Genomic DNA, 12,182 nt, shown 5'->3' on the forward strand with positions numbered 1-12,182 from the left:
AAAAACCCTCCTGCAGCCAGTAACCTTGCAGGCTGATGTATCGTCTTGCTGCAAGTGGAGGTAGGGAGAAAGCGAATGAGAGAAAGGAGAAATGTAGATACAGCAGCTGTGCTCAAGGGGGGTAAGAGAGGGGGCATGAATTATTAATTAAAATTAATAATTGAAATAATTAACAGCTGCAAGAGATTTTTTGTCCATTCCACATATAATGGGGCAGCAATGTTTAGTACCAAGCAGGAGTAACCACTTGTAATTCGATGTTAATTAACTCACTGACTCAGTATCTTAAGCATTTATGGGTGTTTTCTTTCCTTATAAATATATTAATACATTTAAGTCATTTTACAAAGCAATTTCTAAACTAAAAAAGTCATACTAATCAGCGAGTCATTTATTTGGGATCAGTAATTAAAACCCCCTTTTTTCCTTCTTTGAGGATAAGTAGGATTAGGAAAATCACTTGGTTTCACAGAAGATCTTATGTGCTTATTTTTCTCTGTGTGATGCAAGCCAGTGATCTAGTTTCTTTAGAAGGCAAATGCCCCCGATTTGGCATTGCTAGACCTTGAGATTTTCATCACAGGTCTCAGAGACTTGGTGCTTTCTCTGTAAGGTGCCTTCTTCAGGAGTCACAGGATTTCTTCTGAAGGGGCTAGTTGGAAACTTCAGCAAATGTTGGGCTGCCCCTAATTAGCCGAGTGCCTCCTCATGTGTAACCCATTCTTCTTCGTGTGCCTCCGTGCCTGATCCCCAGTGGATCTGAGTCTGCTGCAGTAGCCATGTAAGAGATGAGGCTCTTTTAGCTCAAGTAATCATGGGTCGTGCTTTTGGCTTGTGAGGTGCCCAGGTTCAAACCTTGGTGGTGATTGAGATCCTTGTCATTGCCCTGGCATCTTGTCTGCTTCTGGGTGCAGCTGCAGCTGGTGGGTTTTACTCCATAAAAATGAATGGAGGGGGGCTATATAAATGTGAGCTCGTCTCCATCATTAACATTAGTGCCGGCACCTCTAAAGGCAGCGGTGACAGAATGATGAGGCGAGTCTCTGATAACGCCACCGACAAGCACAGCCGGCGCACGGACAATAGGCAGCCTGATATATCTCTATATAATATAAAATCAGGGCAGAGGCAGAGAGAGGAAGAAAGCTTTAGATAAATGGAGCCAGGCAGATTTATAACAACCTAAATGCACAAAAACAGGTGTGGGGAAGGGAGGGCGCAGAGCACAAGACGAGCTGGTGAAATGATGTGCTATCAGCGAATGTGTGTGTACTTAAATGAAGGGATATTTTCTCCTGGGAAGCACCGAGCTTTCAGTCTGGGAACATGAGCGTCAAGTCTTGGGCTGGGCACCCCACAGCACACGACACTTTTGTGGGCACTGGATCGCCATCTCTGGGCTCAGCAGGCCTCAGCTCCCATGCAGGATTCAGAGCATCCCCAGGAGCTCTCCCTGAACTGGCTGTTCTTGTTGGGCCAAATGCTGAAGTTTTGGCTTTCTCTTTACTCAGGAAAGGCTCCCTCAGAAGCCAGCGAGCTCAGAGTTTGCCCAGATCCTGAAGGCCATCATCCGTCCCAGTAGTCCCAATGGGGCTAGATCTCCTGATGGGGTAAATTAACATAGCCCCATTGACATAACTGGAGCTGCATTGATTACCACCTGCTGAAGATCCAGACGGCAGATTAATTTTACTGGTACTACTCACATGAGCTGCGGCGACTCCTGTGAGTAAGGGTTAGCTGGCTCAGGTCTAAGTTTGCAGCATTGTCTACTGAAGGACTTCCCGCTGGAACCGGATGCTGTTGTTCATTACAAAGAACATCTCTCCCCACCACCTGCGTAATCCAGCCCAAACTGCTGCCTGCTTTCATTCAGGTGCCAGTTAACGACTAGCAGACTGCACCAGAGCCAGCTCATCCCAGTGTAATCCCAGTGGAGAGCGTGGCGGAGGCATTTAATTTCCACTGTCCTTGTGAGCCGCCACGCTCACTGCCTGTTGCAGATAAGTGGAAGGGACAGCAGGCATGGAGGCAGGGAGGGGAGGCTGAGGGCTCAGAGCTGACAGACTGTAATTTTGCCTCTCAGCCGTCTGTGCGCGGAGCTGTGTCACCGTCGAGCTCGTCCCCAGATGCGCCCGCTTCTTGAGGAAGGGGCTGCTTGCAAGACCTTGCTGAGAGAGAGCAAGGCGCGGATAGAAACCAAAGAAGGAAGAGGGGAAGCAGGGGGAAGAGGAAGAACCAAGAGGGAGAGGAAATTAAACCCTAAAGGGCGGAAATAGAAGTCTCTGACTTGCAGGGAGAAGACGAGGCAGGAACGCTATGAAACTAGGAGGCGCAGGCTGACGCCTGTGACACCGCAACGGTTGTTTCCCAGGGGTTACAAGTAAGGGTTCCCCTCTCATGCATGAGCTTGGCGTCACACGAGTGGGAGCATCGGTGGCATGTCCACTTCTCTCCCGTTGACACCCAGAATTGATCTTGGAAACCATGTTGCTCTAGGCCCAAACTCCATTCAGACGCACACCAGAAAAAACAAATTCCTCTCTGAACCCTCAAGTAACCTCCTGGCATATTATATACTTTGTTTGGTAGTTACATTAGCTTTGATTCCCAGCCATTAAGATGAAAGGAGACTGAGGACTGGAGAAATTGTGACTATGCTAAGGCCATGCAGTGAGCCTCTGACAGAGCTAAGAATAGAACACAGGAGTCCTGACATGGATTAGTCTCTGGATTGTGCTCTTTCAACTTGCAGATAAAACCAAATTACGGGGTAAAGTAAACACACTAGTGGGCAGGGAATGAATCCAGGTGGATCTGGACAGGTTGGAGAAGTAGGCAGAGCAGAATAGGATGCAATTCAACAAGGACAAATGTAAAGTGCTGCACCTAGAGAGAAGGAATCACCAACTCATTTACAGCCTGGGGGACGATGAACATGAATCGTCAATGTGACAAAGCGATCAGTAAAGCTAACCGCGCTTGATCATGCATCAGCAGGTGCATCACAAACAGGTCCAGGGGAGGTGATGCTTCCCCTCTATGTGGCACTGGTGAGGCCACACCTGGAGTACTGTGTCCAGTTTTGGGCACCACACTTCAAGAGGGATGTGGACAACCTTGAGAGGGTCCAGAGGAGGCCACTCATATGGTATAGGGCCTGCAGGTAAGGCCCTACGAGGAGAGATTAGGGACCTGAATCTCTTCAGCCTCCACAAGAGGAGGCTGAAAGGGAACTTGCGGCCATCTACAAATTCATCAGAGGGGGACAGCAAGGGATAGGAGATGCTCTGTTTACCAGGGCACCCACTGGAGTCACTAGGAACAACGGCCACAAACTGGCAGGGAGCAGATTCGGGTTAGACATCAGGAAGAACGTCTTTACAGTAAGGGTTGCCAAAATCCGGAATGGGCTTCCACGGGAGGTGGTGCTCTCCCCTACCTTGGGGGTCTTTAAGAGGAGACTAGACAAGCACCTGGCTGGGGTCGTCTGAGCATTGCCATTTTGCTTGACGGCAATGGCTCCAATACTGGAGCTAAGCATGAGGACCTTGGAATAAAGCAGCATCTGTGACCCACCCAAACAAAGGAGTAACCATATTCGTCATCTGTCCATGGTAGGCTGGCAGTTAGGGGAGAGGACTAGGCTACATGGTTCAGGGCAGTGGGGAGAGGGTGCATTGTAGGGCAGTTAGGGGCACAGAGGCCAATTTTCCTTCTAACCTGAGGCAGAAGCTGGGGTATGGGTGGGTAGCCTGGATAGCAATGTGAGCGAGCTGCAGAAGGTGGGAGAGAAGGAGAAAGAGGGTGACAAAACTGTTCCCAGTTTCAGGCAAAGCAGCAGCCAAGCTGGATCTCTGCTTCAGCCATAAGGGGTAGTGCAGGGCAAACACCAGAGTGAAAGGGGCATTACAAGTAGCTGAACTAACAGCAGCAAAACAGGGCTCAGCTCAAGCAAAATCTTCCAGAGATTGTTCCCAGTCTGAGACGTGCCCTATATTTTATCTGGCTGTTTCAGCGACTGCAAAACATTACTAGTTTTTTTTTTCCTTTCCCTCCCTCCCTGCTAGATGAAGTGGGTTTAGTTTTTATTAAATCAGTTTCCTCCGAGGACAGAGGTTGTGAGTGGATAAAGCCTCTTTCAATCCCATAAAAAAGCTGTCAGGGGATTCATTCCAATGTATTTAATCCTATGCACTCTATCTTGGTCACTCCATCATGGTGGATAAGTGGATGCTAATGGATCCCTTCTTCCTATGGCCTGCAGCCTTCCAGAATTAGATCCCCCCAGCTGCAAACGTCTGGGCTTAGCATTTTATCTCTTTTATTTGATTAGCAGGAAGGCACGAGAGGCAGAGAGCCTGAGTGAGAGAATGAAGGCCAGGAGGGACCATTACAAGCGTTTGCTCTGACCTCCTGCATAGCATTGGATTTTTCTCAGAGATTTCTGCATCAAGCCCAAACTTTCTAGCTGAATATATCACTACTTTTGGCCACAGCCCAGTTGCCAAGTGGCTTCAGGATACATGCTTGCTCTTCTTTCTCTTCCTGGTATAATGAATCAGTGTAATCTGACTATATTAACTCAGTGCCCCCTGAAATCAATAGAGACGCACCAAATGCGTTGGCTAGGTTTAGGATCAAGCCTTTCTTACTGGCATGTTATGTTGAAACCAGGCATTTTTTATCATTCTGAAACATTTTGACTTCATTAAAACTAAACACTCAGATGTTTCTAAATAGAAGGTTTTTTTCCCCTCGGTGTCAGGAAAAATGTTAATATTCGGATTTTTTTTTTTCCCCCTTTGTGGATGAAAAAACAATTCTAAATGTCAGAATTCCCTGGAGGACAGAAGTTCTGTTTTCTGACTAGCTGTAGTAGCCAACTTCTGCTTGTTAATACAAAGCAAATCTCCAGTCAGATGCCCAGGCTTCATACCATCTTCTCATTCTCTGCTCCAAGGCTGGTGAACAGTGCACATCTTAACCGTGTGATCCGGGCTTCTGGCTAACACAGTAGTTCTCAACCTTTCGAGACTCAAGGCACCCCTTGGAAAATGCCAACTCTTTGTTTTCACTCATTTTTTGACTACAGGAAAATAATAGTGCAATTCTTCCATTGCAAAGAACTCAGAAAGAGCCCAGCAGGGCAGAATGGTTTAAACACGATGGATTCCTACTGGGAATCTGACCTCGGGCCTCTTTCCTGCCAGGGGCAGGGGGTCGGACCCAATGATCCATTGTGGTCCCTTCCAACTCTACAATCTATGAATCTATGAAATCTTGCGAATTGCATTTGCACACCTAAGACTGCTAACGTTGTATGACACTTGAAAGAATCTCAAGGCACCCCAGGGTGCCATGGCACTGAGCAAGGATCACTGGGCTAAAGCCACCTCTGGATGTAGAAGTGGATTTCAAAGACAGCTGTACATGTATGCAATGCACTTAAATCTCCCCATCCATGAAAGGCTTCTGCCCAGGCTTATCGCTGGCATGACTTTAATGTGGGAAGTTTGCAGGGCCATATGGAGTGATCCTTGGCTCTGGAGAGTTTCAGCTTTGTTTTAACCAGACGGCAACCCAACCCTGTTGCTTCACGCTGCTCTGATCTCCCCTTCTGTCTTGAGCCATAGCCAAAGGGCTGAGGTCTAACCAAGCCATAAAGGCCAGGCTCCCTAAAAAACATGTGCAGGAAGCTTCCTTTGCTACAGCCATGCTGTACTTTCCCGGAGGATAAGGAGAAGGTTTCCATTACCAGGACTCTCATTCTGACTCATTTTACCACTGCAAAGGAACTTTAATCTGATAAAAGAAAACCCATAAGCATGAGAGTCTTAATATGAAAGCTAAATCCCAGCACAAATTGCTGGATACAGGGACTTCTCCCCCAAGATTAGATTCATCTCTAGTTGCTTTTAAAAAGAAACCAGCTCTCCAATATTGCCTTTTCTTTGACACCCATTGCCCAAATTGCTGAGCTGAATGGAGTAAAATTCAGCCCCCTGAGTGCTGAAGACCTGCCTCAGGGCAATAGGAGAAAGTATCTACCACAAGCAAAAAGCATGATGAAGTGGTAAGATAATAATCAGCATATTTGCAGCAGTTGGAGTGCAGTACTAGGAGGGATCCTGCCCCGCTCCTGGGAAATTTTCAGCCTCTGTTGACCTGCATGGGACCGAAGGCCCCCAGCAACCCACAGGGGCAGCATGTGTGTTGAGATGTCTAGCTAAGGCACCAGTTGTGACATAGGCACTTGTCAGCAAGCAACTGGACTGAAACTAGAAGTTCCTGTCACATTAGCTTCCAGAGGGTAACGGCTTTCTGCTGCGACTGACCCAGTCTGGCTTTGTACCAGAGACACAAGGCCCTTTATGCTGTTTGCTCTCCCTGGAGCCTCTGCTAGCAGGGGCTGAACAGAAAGCACAGGGTGACAACTTTGCAGTAGGCAGAAAGGCCTCGGCCCATGCCTGTGAGGATGCTTAGAGCAAGGCAGTCACTTCGGGCCAAGGCAGTGTATGGAGGCAGCACCTTCCACCCAACTCCTCTTCTCATGGCTGTTGCTTCGGCTCAGACACCAAAACACTCTCAAATGAAGCCTGGGGCTGAAGGGTGGGAATTGATCTGCCAGAAAACTGGTTGTGTATAACCTGGGAGTCTCGCGGTGCACTAATCCCTGAATGACTCTTTATCAGGTCTTGGAGTGAATCCAGGCTCACTGGCTTCCTGCCCCCACCTTACACACTCACCCCCCGCCCCTTCTGTTCATCTCCGGCCGGGGAACTGGTGCCAAAGTGTTAATGAAAAAACTAAATAACTCTTGAAATGTAAGGCCATCATATGAAAAACAGAAGCTAATTTTGAATTATTAAGAAGCCCTATCGCAGCTCACCGCTGAGGGAGAGATGGGAGGGGAGGGGAGATTGGTGTTTGGGAAGTCCAATTATTTCTGAACCGCAGACAGTCTTATTAACTTGGGCAGAAAATTAATTAGTCTAATTAGAAAACCTTGTTGGGATTTGGAGAGGAGTTACTGTGGGGGAGATGACAAGGGGGTGGTGGAGGAGGGAAGGGGACTGGAGATAGCGGAGGGTGGCTGGAGCAGGGGAAGTGCGGTATGATAGATGGAAGCAGTGCCGGTGCAAGCTGAGATGGGAAAAGGCAGGGAGAGTTTTTAAGATGTTGGGGACAAGTTTGGGCTTTTCTTTTGAAAAAGAAAGTTATTCCCGTTTCCTATTCAATATATATATATATATATATATATGCACACATGCAAATACACACACATATATAATAATGCAGAAGAGATTTATTGGAAGGTTTCTGTGGGCGGTTGTATTTATTTCCGATACGCCAGTTCATCAGCATGGGGTATTGTTATAAAGTGCTGGGTGGGTGGTTTTTTATCTTCACGGATTTATGAAGTCCTTAAAACAGCTGTTGCATCCCGATTCCAGAGTCCTTCAGCAGCTCAGGGAGAGAGATGTTTCTCGGCGGGCTGCCTGACGGCGAGTGGTTTTGACAGAGATGTATTTGCTGAGCATTAATACGGCAAGCGCTGACAGGGTTAGGAGGAGGGTCAGGACGGCTCTTTAGAAGGGCTGGTGTGGGGAAGGGCGATCGCGAGATTTGTCGCTTGGTGCTGTCAGAGGACAAAGGAAGGGAGGGGATTTAAGACGGGGATTTTCTGAGGAGCCAAGAGGACACAAGCACTCTGGGCTGGAGGATGCTCACCTGGAGTCAGGCACCCATCTTCCGTAATTCCCTTTGAAAATCCCACCCTGAATGGAAAGCTGATGGGGCCAGGAGGACTGGCTGGCTCATGGCCTTGGGGATGCAGGTGACACCAGGCCTTTCACACCACCTTTTTTTGGCTTCTTAAAATTCTAGACTGGAAGTGGTTGTTGACAATTCAGCATCTGTCACCAGGTTTGGGGGCTGCTCTCAGACAAACCATGCCCACAACTTGCCAAGCTAGGAGGGGATCTCAGCAAAGAGGCCAGAAATCCTATAGTGCCTGAATAGTGCCCTTTCCTCTAGGACCTGCAGGCTCTCTCCTGGAGGAAACGGGCACAGGGAAAGTTCTTGTTATGGTTTTGTGTGGCTCAATGCGGGGCTTCAGTCAGTAAGGAGCTAAGCAGCAGGCCCTTTATTTCTCCTTTTGTGTTTCTCTGAATTAGAAACCTGGATTTACATGAACCTGAATGCTGGAGATCTCACTAGGATGAGATGTGACCTTTACTGGGCCTTGCTGGGCCTTCTGTCTATTTTCAAGATCTCCCAATAGAAGCGCTGATGCAGGGCTGTTCCCATGCTGCCAGGCATCTCAAGCAGCATTGGCATTACGGCTCCCCGTGATCTGATCATGTCTCCCCAGTAGCAGGCTACAGTCAAAGAGCTGCAGAAACAGCCGCTCCTAGGTGACATTGTGGGATTTCACACTGGCCGATCAAAACTGCTAGCCCAGCAGGCTGCACGGCCCCTAGGTTTCCCCCTTTTCTTCCTGCCACTGCAATTGCCTGTCAAGCTCAAGCTAATAATGAGCCATGAGCCAGATTCTCTCTGGTAGGATGCCCTGGCTGTCAATCACACACTTTAGGGGTGACCCAATTATGCTAATTATAGTTCCAAGCCCAGGAGGAGAAACAAAATCCTAATAACCCATAGAACAACCAAACACCTCTTTCTTGGGGCTCCTGCTGGCTTTTGGGGGGTCTTCTCCATTTAACCTGTTCAGTGCCGATATTATATGTATAGAAAACCTGTCTACAAGCTCTGGGATGAAGGCAACCTGCATTTGATACACGGTCCTGATAATGCAAGGTAATGACAGTACCCTTGCATTACCTTGGGTAGGTCACTTCAGGCTCCCAGTGCCTCAAATTCCCCAATCATAAAATTAAGACGATACTTCCAGGATGCAGAAAGGTCTCATTTGCTCCTGTTGGCAAGAAGGGGAGGGGTCAGGGGGTGGAGGCAAAGCATATGTTGCAAATCCCTTTTGCAGCAAGGTCTGTGTTTCACAAGTCATAAAGCCTGTGGGGTGTCCAGAAGTTCCCTATGCTCATCATCACAGCTCCCCACCATCCCCCTGTGCCTACAGACATTGTGGATTAATGGAGAGAACATGAACCGAGCAGCAAGGAATTGCCTCGGGTCTGTCCTTAGTACAGATGTCTAGTTGTGCTCTCTAGCACCTTTTGGTGGTAGCACTATTAGTTATTATTAATGATACCTTTAACTTCAAAGTGAGCTCATTCACAAGTTACCAGACCATTATTGAGACATGTAGCGGAGCCTTCTATCATCTATCCTTAGCGGTAAGGAGTCTAGCATGACGGAGACTACTGGAACAGACCATTGGTTTATACTGTTCGGTATCCTCATCTCAGCAGTGATCTTTTCCTGATAAATGCGGGGAAAAGTGAAGTCAACCTCATAATGCTCCAAGCAAAATAGCCCATGCAGCTCACAGGCAGTGAAGGCTAAGGATGGGATTTCCTCTGACCCCTGGAGATGATTGGCTTATTCTTTGAAGCATGACAGTTGATTACCCTTTCCCAGCGTGTGTTACTGGAGATATTAACTGCACTAAACTAAACCAATTTACACAAACCCTCTGTTTCCCTGATAGACAGATGATGGGGCGAGGAGGAGGGACAGGCTGAGAGATTTCCCCAGCCGATGCACAAAGAAATGAATGAGTAGCTCACCAGCTGACGGCAATGAGAAACCATCCCAGGAAGAGATCTCCAGTCTGACTTCCTCTGCTCAGTGCTCAGTCACTGCCTCCTTCACAGCAGGAGGCAAAAAGGAGATTTTGACTAGAGTCTGATGGGCACAGCTTATATTACAATGCTTGCTTGGAAGCCTGCATGCAGGGCACCTTCTTCAGCTCTCACTAGCACCACGGCAGCTCTTTCTGCTCAGTAGGTTCCTAGGTCAAGGCAGAAACAGGCCAGGGCAGTGAGGGCCCAGGGCATCATCCAGCTGGAAAGCAGTAGCATATTGCAACAGGTGCTATGCTTTAGGAGCAAGTCCTCCTACTAAGGCTGTACCAGAGCCCTTCCCTGGGCTAGTCTGCCACCTTAGCGTCTCAGCCCAGGTGTGCACCAGACCACTGATTAGGCCTGCCGGCTCTCCACCCCTTGGCAGCTGCTGCTAATTAGACACTTGTGCCTATTAGTCCCGTTTAGGCTCAGTCTCTGTTCTGGAAGCAGCTCTCTGTTTCTGCACCTCAAGTAGTCCTTGACTTCTGTGGAGAGAGGGGGCAATGGTTGTTTTTTTTGTCAGCAGCTCTGAACAGGCTGAAGTGAGGCTTCTTCCAGCTGTCTTGAGGCCTTGTGGTCTCTGGGAACAAATGAAGACACTGGGGAGAGGGATGTGGAAAGAGGTGAGTCTTAGTTATGTTTTATCTTCCCTTTGCCACATCATGTTTTTTGTTGGGAAGCTTCAGGGTGGTAGGTTTGAGATAAAGGGGGAATGCCCCCCTCTCTACTTGCCTCTGCCCTCCAGGTCTAGAGGGTGGTAAAGGCTGGAATTGCCCCCCCTCCCTCTGCTGAGACCAGAAGCTTGTACTGGGAGAGGGCAAACCCTCCTCTTCCATGCATGCTTAGCCCCTGGGAACCTGTGCCTCGGTGACTGATGGAAGGGGAAACAACCAAGAAAGTCTTCCTTCCTTCCGTGTTACAACCAAAGATTATATCTGTCCTAATCCTTAAGGGAGGCCTGAAGCCATGAGTACGCCCATTGGAAAGCCCAGTGTTTTGATGGAGCAGGGAGCAGCTCCAGCCCTGTCAAGCAAAGCTATGGAAGAAAAGGTAATGAACACCTTCTCCATGAGAAATGCAGTTCTCCCCCTCTGCAGCTTTATTCTGGGATAGTGTGGATGTTGCTAGCTTTTACCTTGGATTGGATGCTTGATGCGCACATTCAGAACATCATAATGTTCTCTTTCCTGTCCTGGCAATGGTTATCGGGTGGGGTGTCCTAATGGGCTTGACTGTCCTGCAACTCAATGGTACACTCTTCAGCTAACCTAGGCAGGAACAAGAGTTGCGTGCATCTCTGTGACTTGACTTGCTCTGGAAGTGTGCCCCGATTGTAAACCTTGATGTAGCTGCAACAGTGTAGACATGTTGTACTCCAGTTCACACCCATGTAACTTACCCTGTTGCTGAACCCAGGTGAGTTTCTCCGTTGCAAGCGGTCGCTCTGACCGTCTTCACTCAGTGCTGTAGTGGCCTATCTGCTTTGGGGCTGAGATCAACATAAATCCCAGTGTAAAGAAGTCATTTGTGCATGTACACTTCTTTTGGCCAGGCTTGTGCTTCACGTGGATGAAGCCAAGCAGAGTTTGGCACCCTTTTGGGGCTTTGTATGGGGAGATACAGATGGGCTTGTTTTGTATTCTGGACTGAGAGAGTCTTTCTAGTGCGAAGCCCTCTCAGTGACTTTTATGCCACCTTGCTTCGCTCTATCAAACAAGGCTGGCTGCTTTTTCTTCAGATTCTCCATCCATTTGATATGCTGCTTCTTGCACTTGGGTTTCAGCCCTGGGATGGCTGATATTTACACCCAACAGAATCGCTGTTCTTTCTGAAACATGAGGATGAAGGTTTGTGCGGAAGTGTTCTTTCTTTTCAAACCATTTTTTTTTTTTTTCCCTTCTAAATGTGACAGGTGTTTGAACAGCCTCAAAAGTCCCTTTTAATAAAATATACATAGGCTGCTCTCCTTTCCCCTACAGACCCCGCATTCATTTCTATTTATAATACACAGACATGGTGAGGCAACGACTGCCTCCTGAGACTGGGGTGGGTGGAAGGTGCCCTCTGTTACGGTGTGCTGTGGAGGGCCAATGTGCTGGCTCAGAGAGCAGGGCTTACCCTGGGCAGACAGAAGCACAGCGATCGGAGGAAGCTCCTTGCTGAGCTGGATTTATTCTTCACTTTCATGTCTCTGCTGGCTTCAAAGCCTTGAGTCGTGAATGCACGGTGTCAGAGACAGTCTGCATCTCTTAGGAAGAGTTGGTTATGCTCATCAGAAGTATTTATTTCTGCTTTTGATCGGCTTTTCCCTAAGGGCTCCCCCAGCCCTGCTTCTTATCTCCCTCCCACTCATGCCTAAGCAGTGGGCAGAGATGTTAACCCTGCCTAGCCCTGGCACTGGAATATCACAGC

The 12,182-nt window shown here is 48.2% G+C and overlaps 1 long non-coding RNA gene across 1 annotated transcript in view; it reads left to right on the plus strand.

Annotated features, from left to right (window-relative positions):
• Positions 1-11,551: 11,551 nt before the first annotated feature.
• The window catches only part of LOC109291588, a 13,479-nt gene continuing 12,848 nt past the window's right edge, over positions 11,552-12,182 (plus strand). The window contains exon 1 of the long non-coding RNA XR_002095898.1: positions 11,552-11,617. This is a non-coding gene — a long non-coding RNA (uncharacterized LOC109291588). The remainder of the gene's footprint in view (positions 11,618-12,182) is intronic.

The sequence above is a fragment of the Gavialis gangeticus genome, unplaced genomic scaffold (genome assembly GCF_001723915.1).
Source record: "Gavialis gangeticus isolate Ggan-Ray unplaced genomic scaffold, GavGan_comp1, whole genome shotgun sequence".
NCBI lineage: Eukaryota > Metazoa > Chordata > Crocodylia > Gavialidae > Gavialis > Gavialis gangeticus.